At 38.2% G+C, this 14,565-nt stretch overlaps 1 protein-coding gene across 1 annotated transcript in view; it reads right to left on the reverse strand.

Annotated features, from left to right (window-relative positions):
- LOC107037346 overlaps nt 1-8,761 on the reverse strand; it is a 227,293-nt gene extending 218,532 nt beyond the window's left edge. Inside the window, exon 1 of the mRNA XM_015255860.1 lies at nt 8,149-8,761. The gene's annotated coding sequence lies outside the window, so the exon portion shown is untranslated. The remainder of the gene's footprint in view (nt 1-8,148) is intronic.
- Between the last annotated feature and the right edge of the window lie 5,804 nt (nt 8,762-14,565).

Here is a 14,565-nt window from a genome sequence, read left to right on the forward strand (position 1 = left end):
CCCCCCCTTCTGACTCGGGCTGCTTTGTATGCCAGTCTCAAGTACGCACTCGCGCGGAGTCAATCTTTCTCAAGATCTCTCTTTCTCTCTCTGTACGGATTTTCATCTTGAGAGGAGTTGCATATTCAAGACTTACGATGAGTAAGTATGGCAAAGAACCCCCGTAACCAACGCCCTCATCTATCTCCAGTATATTAATATTTGGTTGGCGATAAAGAATTGATCCTCGGAAAGTTCAAAGCGGATGTTTCGCTTGGGATGGATGATATACAGCGTTTCAAGATCTTTTAAATTGAGAACAGAACGAGAATCAGAACGAGAATCTTAATTCGGGAGTTTTTTGTGATGTCGAGTGTTTTCGCGTCGCTGACGACACAAATGAATGGGAATTTTGTATGTGGCTGTTGTTAGATGAACAAGCATAGTCAACTAGGCATAACGGACTTCAAGGGGAAGTTTGAAAATGTGATGTTCACGGGAAAAAATATACGTGATTTCAATTCGAGGATGATTATTTCGCATCAGCCCGGGTTGTACCAGGCGCTCTCAAGTGTAATATGAGGGTCAGACACTGAGTGTGAGAATATAAGGGTCAAAAAGGGAGGTTAAAGAATGAGGGCCGGAATATTAGAGTCAAAAACTGCGGGCCTGAATGTAAAGGTGAAGGAGTGAGGGTCAGAATGTTAGGATTAAAAAAAGAGGGTCAGAATATTAGGATCAGAATATAAAAGTAGAAAAAGTGGGTGCCAGGCAATGAGGGTCTAAATATAGGTCATATATTATGCTTGATCACCGTTTTTAGCCCTTATATGACCTTTTTGACATTTTTTTTACTTTTATATTCTGACACTAATGTTTTCACTCTAATATTCTGACCCTCATTTTTTAACCTCTACTTTTTGACCCTTATATTCTGACACTTAAGGTCTGGCCCTTATATTAGACCTAAGAGGGTTTGCTACAATCCGGCCTGATACAAAAGAATCGTCTTCGAATTGAAATAGCCATCCCCCAATTGAGTATAAAATATACTCAATTTAAGGATTTTTTTTACGTGTTTCATTGGTTTTACGAGAATAAAGACAGCATAGAACGGCATCAATCATTACACCGTTAGAATTTTTTTGAAATTTCATAGAAGATATTGTAGTAAATCTCATGAGAGTGACATTAAATCGAATTTAGGGAAAAAATGGTTATGAAATGTCAAGTTTTCAGTGGGAGTGAGATGGAAATTTCACAACTTGATTGAATTTTCAATGGAACATGAATATTCAAAAACAAAATGACATAATTTTCCATTTTCCCCTGAATTTTCCGAATTTTTTAGAATTGTCAAAAAATAATTGAACTGAAAATTCCACTATTTTATTGATTTCCAGATCATTTGAACGGAAAATCAATGGAATATTTGATTTTTCAATGACAAGATTTCCCGAACTTTCAGTGGAATTTGAACGCGATAAAAATTTCCGGAATTCAGCACGGAAAATTCAGACTAAAATTTTCAACTAATTTTTTACTTTAGTAATATTATGAGGAGTTTCACCTTACAATAATTAATATTTATTTATCTTCATTGAAATTTACAAAATAAAACAATAATTGGTAATTTAAATTTCTCAATTATTGGTTGAATATTTAAATTTGTTATTTTATAATAATCAAAAAACCGGTGAGTAATATTAGCAATTGACTCATTCAAAATTTAACTGCAAATAAAAATAACGATTATGCCGATGTCTGAAAGAATTTTCTCTATTTTCACGTCTTCTTTAAAAATAACACTTGTAAAATTCGAAGTAGTGAGCCACTCCCTACTGTCGCAATCGACGCCCTTATCTATCTCCAGTATTAATATTTACCTGGCGATAGAGCTGATCCTTGAAAAGTTCAAAGCGGATGTTTCGCTTGGGCTTGATGATACCCAGCGTTTCAAAATCTTTCAAACTGAGAACAGACCGAGAGTCTCAATTCGGGAATTTTTATGATAATGTCAAGTATTTTCGCGTCGCTGACGACCCAAATGAATGGAAATTTTCTATGCGGCTGTTGTTAGACGAGCAAGCAAGCACAGTCAACTAGGCATAACGCGCAGTGAAGTATGAGAACGTCATGTTTAATTGGCTCAACAGGACCGAGAAAGAGCGATTCCTATTTTCATTTCTCCTCTAAAAATAACACTTGTAAAAATTGAAGAAGTGACTTCATTCATTAAATCCACTGCAGTCGAATTCAGATCAAACAAATATGTACTCTCGCGCAATAAAAATAACAAAGTTAATTCACCGAATTGCGTCCGATGTTTCTTCCTTCTCTGCGCACTAAGACACGAATAAAGACGGGAATTTTCCTTCCATAGAGTGTAAATTCGCACGTGCTTTTTACGGTCTTATATATCCAGCCTTGAAGCAGATGGTGCGACATACTTGCTACAACACGAATGGTCTCCCGTATAAGTTGAAGTGATTCCCTCGGAATCGACTGCGCGTAGGATGAAAGATTGATCGCTGACAAACTTTGGGAGAGAAATAAAAAATGGAGAAACGAAAGGGACGAAAAAAATTCCAAGAGAGATGACAGGCAAAAGCGCGACGTTGAGATACTTGCCGGGTAAATCGATAGACTGCCGAGAGAAAGAGACACAAGTAAAAAAAAGTTTTATCGGAGTATATATAGGAACCACTGAAAACTTTGCCATTTAAAGTGCGCCGAGCCGGGGCTCCACATGCCACGATATATCCTCGACATTTCACTGCAATACATTGTGGGTATATAGATATTTATACGTCGGGAGAGTTTAGCGCGTCCCCGCTGTCGAACTCGAATTGCGGAATTCCCGCCCAGGCAGGATGTCGAGATCTCGACCGGTCGTAACGCCGATAGCGAGCCGCTCATACTCAGGGACAATTGCTCGATTTATGCGGGAATAATATTGACAACAGAGTGAATAAATTATTTTGGAGGATATTGTGGTCAAGTTTTGCGAATTTTTTCTCGGGAATTTCATTGGTTTTACTGAGATGAATGATTTCGCGCAAATTACGGTGAAAAGTTTGCTGAGCGCGTATGAATTTATCGAGTGTTGTTTGAGAAAGATGAGAAGATTTAAGACAATTGTGAAGTTGATTTTTCCTGTTTCGATAAATTCGCACAGTAGGAGAGAAAAATTTAATGTTTCCCTGAAGAGATCTTTTGTCGTGTTCAATCAATTTACTTGGGGACAAAAAAGAAAGTTTCCACCAAAACATGATAATCTCGTGAGACATTTATGTGTCTTCCGGGTAAATACATTCGTTCTACAGAGAATTATATGAGGCTCCGGTTTTATCAAGTGAATGTTATTGAGTAGTGTATATCTTTGTCCAATAAACACTTATAATTTCCATGGAACAAATGATAATTTCCAGAGGAAACTAGAATTTTCTTGCCGATAACTGTTATTGGCAAAACTAAACAATTCCGAAGGGACAATTTTTTTTTGGGAAAAAACTATTCTTTCCTCGTGAATATATTCTTTCTATGGTATAAACCTATGGAGTTCTCTCACATCAAATGATTGTCGTACAATAGATTACATTTTTTTCTGCCAACAGTTCGAATTCTTCTGGAAATATTTCTGATGATCACAACAAAAATTTAATTTTTGTGAAAGATATTAAATTTCCTTCTGTCAAGTTGGTTAATTTCCCTCAAGTAAATCTGTTCCGCTCCATCAAATATTCTCTCCGTGGAACATGTAGTTACGGCAGCGCTAATTTTATCTCGCATTGCGATTATCTGAATAATGAGTGACTTTAGGAAATGTCAACAGTTACAAAAAGGTCTTTCCTGTTCCGAAAAAAACATCGAATGCTCTTTAAATCTCGAACAAAAATCCCCTCAATACCTCTTGAAAATCCCTCTCTCCCGTTTGAAAAACATCTCGTGTCCTCCTCGCCCATATTACGAGACCACAGCCCCATAATGGGCGAAAAATAATCTTGAATTGGGAAAAATATCCCGCAATTAAGAGAGTTTCTCACTTAATCTCACATGTTCACCACAAATGATTTAATTATGAAGTGCCATTTGGGAAAGATGATAATAAGAAGATTGAAGACAATAGTAGAACGACAAGACGTACTAGAACAATTTTCCTCATCTCGCTAAATACAAAATTATCATCTGAATAACCAGTGACTTTAAGAAAAAAAATTGAGACAATTTTTGTAGGAAACGTCACCAGTTACAAAAACGTCTGTTCTATTAAAAAAACATGAAATTCTTTCCAAATCCCAAATAAAACTCCCTTAGACTCCTCCAGAAATCTCTCTCTTCTGTTTTAAAAACATCTCCACTTCCTCCTCGCCTGAGAAAAATATCCCTGAATTAAGAGAGTTCCTCGCTTTATCTCGAATGTGCACCACAAATTAATTCATTATCATGTATTATTCACATATTATTATTTGAGAAAAATTCCAATAAGAAGACTTCACGCAATAAATCCCGGAAAAAATAGACCAAGGGAAATTTTTTAAGTTCGTTAGCGTTTAGCTCGTTCTGGGGCTGTGGGCTATTTTTCCTGCACGTAGAGAAATGTTCAGTAAAAATGACGGAACTCACAATGCGCTCACCGATTACGGAATCGACTCAGAAAATTTAAGTGACGGTATCGTAATTTTTCACAGGAGATTCAGATAAAAATTACGGAACGCTCTGAAAAAATTCCGTGGAATACACACGGAATTACGAAAGAGATACGTAATTTTTATTGAATATTTCTCTCCGTGTGAAAATTCAGGGAAAATTCCAGAATTTTAAGTGGCATAAAGACGAGACTTCCCTAATTTATTAATGTTTATTGAATATTTCTCTTCGTGTGAGAATACCACTCTCCTCAAAACGTCCAGAAAATCCCTCTCCTTTCAAAAGCATCACGTCCTCCCCGCCCATAATGCCCCACATTCCAGATGTACCCTATCACTACCGGAAAAACCCCTCTCCCCGTCTAAAAAATGAAAATACCCCGCGCCCACCAGCAATTCCGAGCCCCACACCTAAAATATGACGAGATGTTTTTCGAACGCTCGAACGACAGCCCGAGAATGGACCCGAGCTGTTGAACCCATGAAATTCTCAACTCTCGCACACTGCAACGTCCCCGCGCTAACGAGTATGCGGGGAGCTGCGGGGGCTTATCGGCTAGAATACTAGAGCGAGAGACAACCCAAAGAGAGACCGACAGGGAGACTCGTTATTACTCCGATATGACGTCATCCCCTGGGCAACAGGAGACACGTAGGAAGCCAGTGGTGTCAGACCCACTACGAGTGACGAAGATGATGAAACGATCAAGAAACATCTCTCGAAAAATATTGAATAAAACTCACTGGCATCAGTCAAGAGAGTTGTCCCCTCGTTTCAGGGACAAAATTGTCCTAATTTGAGACACTTTTTCCCGGCGCAGCCACTACTTGAGAGAAAAACGAACAGGTTTTGTTTGGGACAACAAAATTGTTAATTGAAAATTCCTAAAAAATTATTGTTTGGTTCGAATTTGAAAGTCTCAGCATGAATAACTGCTATGCTTTCAACGACAACGAAATATTTGGCTTAAGAGGCGGATCGTTCATGCAAGAAGGTGCCTTTTCAGGATAAAAATATCTTTGGGACACTGTTACAAATTTTTGTCTGAATTTTCCGGGTTAAATCCCGAATTTTTGTCATTTTAAATTTCGGTTTGATTTCCACTGAAATTTCCGGAAATCTCGTCATTGAAAAATCAAGTATTCCAGTGATTTTCAGTTTGAATGATCTGGAAATAAGTAAAATACTTGATTTTCCAGTTCAATCATTCGGTGAAAATTCCGAAAACGCAGGGCAATTTTTAAAATTCAGGTGATTCTGTTTCTCAATATTCCATTGAAAATTCAATCAAGTTGTGGAATTTCCGTCTCACTCCCACTAAAAACTCATGAATTTCGTAGAATTCTATCTAAAACTTGGAATTTCATAACAATTTTTCTCCTAAATCGAATTCAATGTCACTCTCATGAGAATTACTAGCATAGTTTCCATGACATTTCAAGAATAAAATTTTCTTGAAAAGAATGAATTTATTTTTGCAATAAAAATTTTCAATCTCGACGCAAGCTTCACACGTTTTACCCTACAAAATCCTTTCTTGATAATTTTAAAAAACCATTTTTTGACACAAGTAAAACTTGTTTGAGAACTCTGCTGTTTTTTAAAAATATCTTTTATAGACAGAGGTTTATCAAGAAATGTTTTCTCCCTAAGTTCGAACAACGCTGCCATAACATTAATATTATTTCATTTGAGAATTAATTCTTCGTCAGTGACTATCAAATAACCAAAACGACAAACTACTATTCCTAAAATAAATAAATAAATCTAAAAGTAAATCTATTTTTGGAGTAAAAATTATCAATCTCGGCGTATGCCGCCCGTTTGGCCCAACAAAATCGTTCCTAAATAATTTTCAAAAACAATTTTTTAACACAAGTAAAACTTGTTTAAGAACTCTGCTGTTTTTTTTTTAATATCTTTTATAACGGGACATTTATCGAGAAATATTTTCTCCCTAAGTTCCAAGATTGCTCCATAACATTAATATTCTTCATTTGAGAATTAATTTGTTGTCTGTGATTATTAAACAGCCGAAAGGACAAACTACTGTCCCTCGTTTTATATAAAACGCGCATTCGCCGTGAGCAAAATACATATGGGAGCAATGAATAACGAAAAAATAGTGCTAGAACCTACATCTCTCCCTCGCAAATAGAATAAATTTCTTTTGAAAAGCGTAAACAAAAAAATCTAAAAACAAATCTATTTTTGCAATAAAAATGATCAATCCCGTCGCACGCCGCCTGTTTGCCCCAGCAAAATCCTTTGTAAATAATTTTCAAAAACGATTTTTTGACACGAGTAAGACTTGTTTAAGAACTCTGCTGTTTTTTTAAAAATATCTTTTATAACGGGACGTTTATCGAGAAATATTTTCTCCCTAAGTTCCAAGATTGCTACCATAACATTAATATTCTTCATTTGAGAATTAATTTGTTGTCTGTGATTATTAAACAGCCGAAAGGACAAACTACTGTCCCTCGTTTTATATAAAACGCGCATTCGCCGTGAGCAAAATACATATGGGAGCAATGAATAACGAAAAAATAGTGCTAGAACCTACATCTCTCCCTCGCAAATAGAATAAATTTCTTTTGAAAAGCGTAAACAAAAAAATCTAAAAACAAATCTATTTTTGCAATAAAAATTATCAATCCCGTCGCACGCCGCCTGTTTGCCCCAGCAAAATCCTTTGTAAATAATTTTCAAAAACGATTTTTTGACACGAGTAAGACTTGTTTAAGAACTCTGCTGTTTTTTTTTTAAATATCTTTTATAACGGGACGTTTGTCGAGAAATATTTTCTCCCTAAGTTCCAAGATTGCTCCATAACATTAATATTCTTCATTTGAGAATTAATTTGTTGTCTGTGATTATTAAACAGCCGAAAGGACAAACTACTGTCCCTCGTTTTATATAAAACGCGCATTCGTCGTGAGCAAAATACATATGGGAGCAATGAATAACGAAAAAATAGTGCTAGAACCTACATTTCTCCCTCGCAAATAGAATAAATTTCTTTTGAAAAGCGTAAACAAAAAAAAATCTAAAAACAAATCTATTTTTGAAATAAAAATTATCAAAAACTATCAATCCCAGGCAAGCCCCACGCGATCCAAAAAAAAACAAATTGGTGCTATTGAACTCTAACGATCCATTGACAGATCGACCACCGATAAGCATAAATGTGAAAAAATATAGAAACTGATTGGCTCTAACGACCCACCGTCATTACAGCCTTAATAGGAAAATCCGTAATGTGACTGAGCGCGTGTACGATCCGCGTAAAGCTAGGTCTCCCCGTGCAAAGGAAAATAAAAGTTGTCGGAGTGCGATAACCGTGGCCGCTGAAAAAACGCCGATTTTTCTCCTCATATTTCATTCCCACAACTCATTTCCACTGGTGCTCTACCGTTAAACTCCACGTTCACTGTTACGACGCATACGTCACTCCACCGAATCAACCTGACATGCGAGCAATGAAAAAAAAAACCCCTTTCGAATGATCGCACTTACTTCGTTCTCCTGCGTCGTGCAGTCACGGGACCCTTCGAGACACTTTCCTTAAACAAATACAAATTCACTGATAACGCCGGTCCGAGTGCACGCGTTCACCGTAGCCTCTCCGACTCATATCAGCCCCCGATGTCAACAAATATCCTCTCACCATAAACAAAACAGTCACACAAATAATAGTCTCTCCACAAAAGTCAGACGACTGCTCTCAATTCATCTGCCAAAACTGTTGTTCAATAACCGAACAATCACCCACTGTTCTCAATTTCACACCAACAATAAAATAAACCAAAAAAACAACAACTCGCGAGTATTCTGAAAAAAAAAAACGCGCGCCTACACACTCTGATATTCAGCGGTAAGCGACACCTCCGAGCGCGAAGCCAGTTCTTTCCTCGTATTTAGATAAAAAAAAAATTGAAGGTGGGGGAGATAGCGAATAGGTTTCTCTCGGAAAACCCAGTGACTTTGGGAGTACCGAGTGGGGAGCGGGGACACACACAGGCGTATTGGATGCAGCTTAGCGGGTATTAAGCCTCGTATGCGCTATTTTTTTTCTCTTTTGATTACGACAAAGGGTTGAAAAGGTAAAAGAGGCGAGCGATGCGTTGGTTAGGCGACGGAATTGCGACTGCTCGGGCTGGAGACTAGTGCCTGGCGCGACAGCGACTGCCCGGCGACACTAGCGCCACTATTTCCCCTCACTCGCCATTATTCTCACACTGACACGATCCTATCCCTTCCCAACGGCTCGCAACCGAGTGAAGCGACGGCTTTTTCCATCCCCACCACTGGCGTTGTGTGTGTGGAGTTGGTTATCCCTCCGCAGTTGTGGGGTCGCACTGTGCTGCCATCAGGTCCGATGCCATTGCCGATGCTCCGCCACTGCGTCGCCTGGACTGTACCCCTCCGCCAGCTCGATAAGTTGTACTGTCTGCGCATGCGTCCTCACTCCCTTCCCCGCGTGGTACTGATATCTACATAACAAAATTTCTGACTCTCCTTTTCTCCTTCTGCCTTCAATTCCCCTACTTTAGCTGTTACTCGCGTATCGGCGGAGGGAGTTCGGGAGAAGCTGGTTCACGAAATCCACTGTGTCGCGCGAACTGACGATGGAATTTTAATGAGTCAAAATTCATTTTCTAGCGGGCGAAATTTTCTTTGGAATGAGAAAAAAATTCGGGAGATTCACTCTGCCGATCGGGAGTTATTGAGGATTTGGTGGACGGGGTTTCGGGCGCCGCTGGGGGAAAAGGGGATTGTTCGATCGGCTGTAGGTTGGGATCGGCTGAGTGAAAAATTTCGATTTTTTTTTCATTTTGAAGGGCTTTTTGGGATCTTTGGAAGGAGATGGGACTCGATTAAGTTCCATCGTTTGATCCCGAGATATCGGAGATTTTAGGGAGGTCGGGGTTTGGACACCCACACGGTCGCGCATCACACACGTTTTTCCTTGGGGCTTTTCGGCAATGGAGAATGTTAACTCGTGTGGGTATGCCACGTTGTGTTGGAGAACCGGCAACACGGTTTTCGAGTTCGGAAGCGGTGTGGGTGGGTAGCCATCCACGACTACGAAAAGAGCGAGGGGAACGAGTACACAACGGAGTAATCTCGTTTCTGTGTCCATGGATGAGGAAAGAAAATGTAGAATTGGGGATTGTTGAGGATTGAGTTTTCGGGTGAAATATAGGTTGAGGGGAGTTGTTTATGATTGCAGAGATGAGCTAGGATTTTGGGGTCATTGTTTTTTTTTATTATGCTGGGAGAGGGAGGGGGGATTTGATGATTTTGGGGACGAGTGTGTGGCCGGAATCTTGGGGAAATTCAGCCGGAGTTTTATCTCCTTTATTTCATCGGCGACCTTAACCTTTTCTTTGCAGCTCCCTCGCCTCTTGCCGAGCAGACAATGTCTCGTGAGGAGAAGGGAAATCCTTATGTGCGAATGACAGAACACGTGGACCCGGATGACTCACACGATCGTAAAGGGAGATGTTGCCGCAAGAGAATTATTGCGGGGGAGACTGAAAGCTGGAGAGTATTCGGAGGATGACGAGACTCGTCGATTTTTCTGCCGGGAAAATTTTTTTGGAGGGATTTTTTGGGGTATTGGGTCAGAGTGGGTTTTCTTCTTCATCTTTGTAGGATTTTTTAATCTAAATGACGATTCAATTTCTTCGTTCGCAGAAAAAAGAAATTGTCAAGATTAAACTAAATTGGGGCTCAACGACTCGTTTCTTTTTTTCCTGCGAAAATTTTAGGGAGTTTTTAGGAAATAAACGAGATGGCAGAATTGTGAAATTCCTCACGAATTGAGATTCTTGAATAATTTTTCACAGGGAAAAAACTTAACGTGAATTGCGTTTTGCTAAACGTAAATCACGTTCATCAAAAATACGAAAAATTCATGGTAATTTACGGAAACTTTGAGCGTAATTTACGAATACGAGATCGTAAATTACGTTTATGTACTTTACGGCGACTTTAAGCGTAATTTACGATTACAAAATCATAAATTACGTTTATGTAAACGTAGTTTACGTAGGGACGAATATTCTTTGTGCGATTTAAATAAATAAATGAAGTTAAAGTTCAATCCACTGCATTTCATATTTATTAATATATCCTACATCCAAAATCAGTTGATTGTTTATAATCATTCTCATTGCACAAATCAATACAACCGATGAGAATTATTGTCCCAATGATTTGCTCACGTTCTAATTACTCTGCTCACTGAATAAGATTTTAATCATAATTACAATTCAATTCCTTCTAGAACACTTTAGAGTGTGAATTTCTGGAATTCAATGTATGTTGATACTCTGGTAAAAGTGCGTGTCCACACTGTTATCAATTTTTAGTTAGTTCACACGGTAATTCAATTAATCTGTTGTTCATCTCATTAATATAATTCCGTGCTTGGAATATTGTCATCTCGTGTTTTCAGCGCCAAATTAAAAATGAAAACATTTGGATATTAACATTATTTGTTCAAAGTGAAAAAATCGATCATCATTTTCACTATATTGCATTCAGATTCTCCTATCCTTAACGTGAAAAATGTGAGATAATCTCATAATTCTAGCTATTAATTCTAATCAACTTTGTTCGAAGAAAACCTTAGTAAACGCAGTACTAAGAAAGTAGAATTATTCTATTTTCCTCTGACCTAAATGATTTGCACAATTATGATTCGTTTATTCATGTTTCATAGAATGGTATTCAATTCTCTTTTATTTGTTAGGCGGGCTTCATCAAAATCCGACGCAAGACGATTGTACTCTTTACTCTCTCCATTCGTTCGAGATATTGCCCACACTTTTGAATTTTTTAGAAAGGATAATCAAAATGATAAACGTCTAAAAATTGATTTCAATAATTTCCTCTTGAAAAATAATGCTGTTTAGATAACAGAAATAGTGTATTTACCCGATTTAGTTATATTCTGTTGATGCTTGAATTTTATCAAAAATATTTTCCATTTGATTTTCATAGTTATTTTTTGTGCAGCAGTCACGGAAGCGGATACACGTTTCTCTTCGATACGGTGGGGCCACGATAAGCCGTTGCCTCTCTTTCTTCAGCACCTCTTCCCGCTCCATCGAGAGACGAGAGCTGTCGATATTTTACCAAGGAATTTTTCATGCTTTGTACATCGTCTTGAAAGCCTCGGAAAATGCCTTCCCCCCCCCTCCCCCCTCCCCACTCCATCTTATATATTTTTTTCTTCACTTGACGAGTGATTTCTCGTGTGATCCCCGCGGCAGAACGAAATCAAGTCATTAGGGAAGAGAAATATTCACCTTCTAACATGACAAATTACAAGTTGGGTATTTATAAGGGGCTGTTGCGCGTCACGATTTCAATGGAGAATCGAGGTGTTGCACTTAATAGCTAGTAATGAAAGACGGGCTACAAATGTGGTACACGATTTCACTCTCCTCTAGAGATGTCGCGAATGCGGGGCGGGGAAGGCAGAGAGAAACGCTTGTTATTATCGTAGATCCTCTCATTTCTCTTACCCCTTCGACTTTTCATGTCGTTACGCAAAATGTGGTTTTTAAGGCCCGATGTTCGGCCGTTTAGTCCATGAAATGTCTGTTAAACATTAACCACAAGTTAAAGTTTTTTATAATATCAACTCAGTGAAATATTAATTAGTGTTGTGATAAAACGGTTGAGAAATAAAATAAGTGCCCTTTATTTTGTCTTCGTGAGGTGTATAACGCTGTGGAGATACATTGGCCTGTCAAACGTTCCACATAAAATGTTAAAATTAAATTAATAGGATGATATGCTGAATGACAATGTTTACTTATTTTTAACTATTGAGTGTAATTTATCATGTAATAGAAAACAATCAGGGATCAAGCTTTATTGTGCGCTACCGGAATTTTTCTGGTGCTAGACAACTGAACCCACTTCACCAAACGGCACGGTTATTTTTGCCTGAATTTCTCCAGAAAAATTCTGGAATTTTTTTCTCCGTGTATATTGGTTAATTAGATTTTTATGATGGTCGTTGAAAATTTCTAATTTTTCATGAATTTCCCTGAAAGTGAGCCTTCTGATGGTTTCTTTAAATGTGATGTTTCAAGTTCATTCAAGTATTTATAAATAAAATTTTTCTATCAACAATTTATCGAAGGGCTGAGGGGAGAGATAGAACAGTAAAAAACAAAGAAGATCGATTGTATAGAAGAAAGGGATAATAAGAATAATGATGATGATAACATTTAACCAAGTTGAAAATCTGACAAAATTAGTTGAAAAGAAATCTTATTCAATTTAATAAAATGAAATGTACAATGAACTATACATGATACAAGGACATAATGTGCAAAACATCCTTTAGACGCATTTAATTAGATTAAATTGAATTAGACTCGAGTAAAAATCCGCTCGGAATAAATAAAATTAAAAAATTTTTCCGGTATGGTCCTCAATTACAACGTTCACATAAGTTTTCAATTTTATATTCACTCACTGCAGTTCCCCCACACCGCGAACGAAAGTCCTTCGACACAAATAGGCACACGACACCATGAAATTGAAATAAATACAGAATTCCAGCAGCTGCTTCGCCGGACAAAATTGAACCGAAAAGAAGAGATATTTAAAAATAATAACAAACACTGAAAACCTGAGACAAAATAACAAACGCACCCTCCGAGTTTTCCATCAACCGCAGCATCTCTCCCATTCCTTTATTCTTCGCACAAATGTTTCCGTGGAGTCGGGCAATTAGGAACGGCCGGTTTTCACCGCGGAAACATAACTTTGTAACGCTTTTGGTTTCAAAGTAACGAAAATTGTTATATATTAATATACGGAGATGGTAAAAGGGAACCGCAGTTGGGGCGTCGACACGTAATGAATACCTCCCCCTGTATACAAAGTAGCATAAAACGGGATATTACGATAGAAGGAGTCGCGTAATTCACCACGGTCTTGGGCCTCGGTGTTGAGTGGACTAACGTAAACTCTCGAGCGAGTGAAGATTATATTCAGGAGTGAATATCCCAAGACTTTACGAATTCCAAATCCCCAGAAATGTAATTCAATCAATTATTTTATTTTAAAAAATGGCTTCTGCATTAAAAACAATTTTGAACAAAATTATTTATTAGTAAATAATTCAGTAGCGAAGCGGTAAACCGGGTCAAGTCGATTTTTACTATTGGCTAGTTTTTGACGAATATCTCGGAATCTAAAAGAGATAGAAAGATTTTTGTCAGGACCTTTTTTGTAGAGCCAATAGAGCGTTATAAAAAAAGTCATGAGAAAAATTTTGCTATCTCTCTTAGATTCCGAGATATTCAGCAAAAACTAGCTAATAGTCAAAATCGACTTAACTCGGTTTACCGCTTCACTACTGAATTAATGACATGATAAATGCTACGCTCGGGCTTTCAATTGAAAGCCCGAGTTGTAGACCCGAGTTTGTAGCAGCGATGTCAGACAAGATATGAATGTTTTTTTGGGCTCAAAAGAGTGAGCCTCGAAATGGCGTGCAAATGCCTCTGTAGATGATTTGAACCAGAGGAGACTCCTAGACCCCACTGGACAATGTTGTCACAACTCTGGTTTCCAACTGATCTGCCAGAGTTGAAAATCAGAGTTCATAGCAGGGATGTCAGACAAGATGTGAGTGAGAATCTACCGTGAATCCACAGTAAAATTTACCGTGGAGCGTGCGAATAGACACTGCCCAGAACAATTGGGCTGCTAGTGATTCTGTGACATTGCCCTCTCCCTCCGCAGTCATGTTGAATGTCGCCTTGAAGAATGAACAGAGACAGAGCGATGTGGAAACCTGCTCTTACCCACACTGGAGCCCAACAATACTCACAATAAGATAACAAGACGGGGAGAAAGAAGTGGAGGAACGCAAGAGAAAGAGCCCCCCCCCCGCCC

Source organism: Diachasma alloeum, unplaced genomic scaffold (assembly GCF_001412515.2).
Source record: "Diachasma alloeum isolate Michigan unplaced genomic scaffold, Dall2.0 Dall_scaffold_00217, whole genome shotgun sequence".
Taxonomy (NCBI): domain Eukaryota; kingdom Metazoa; phylum Arthropoda; class Insecta; order Hymenoptera; family Braconidae; genus Diachasma; species Diachasma alloeum.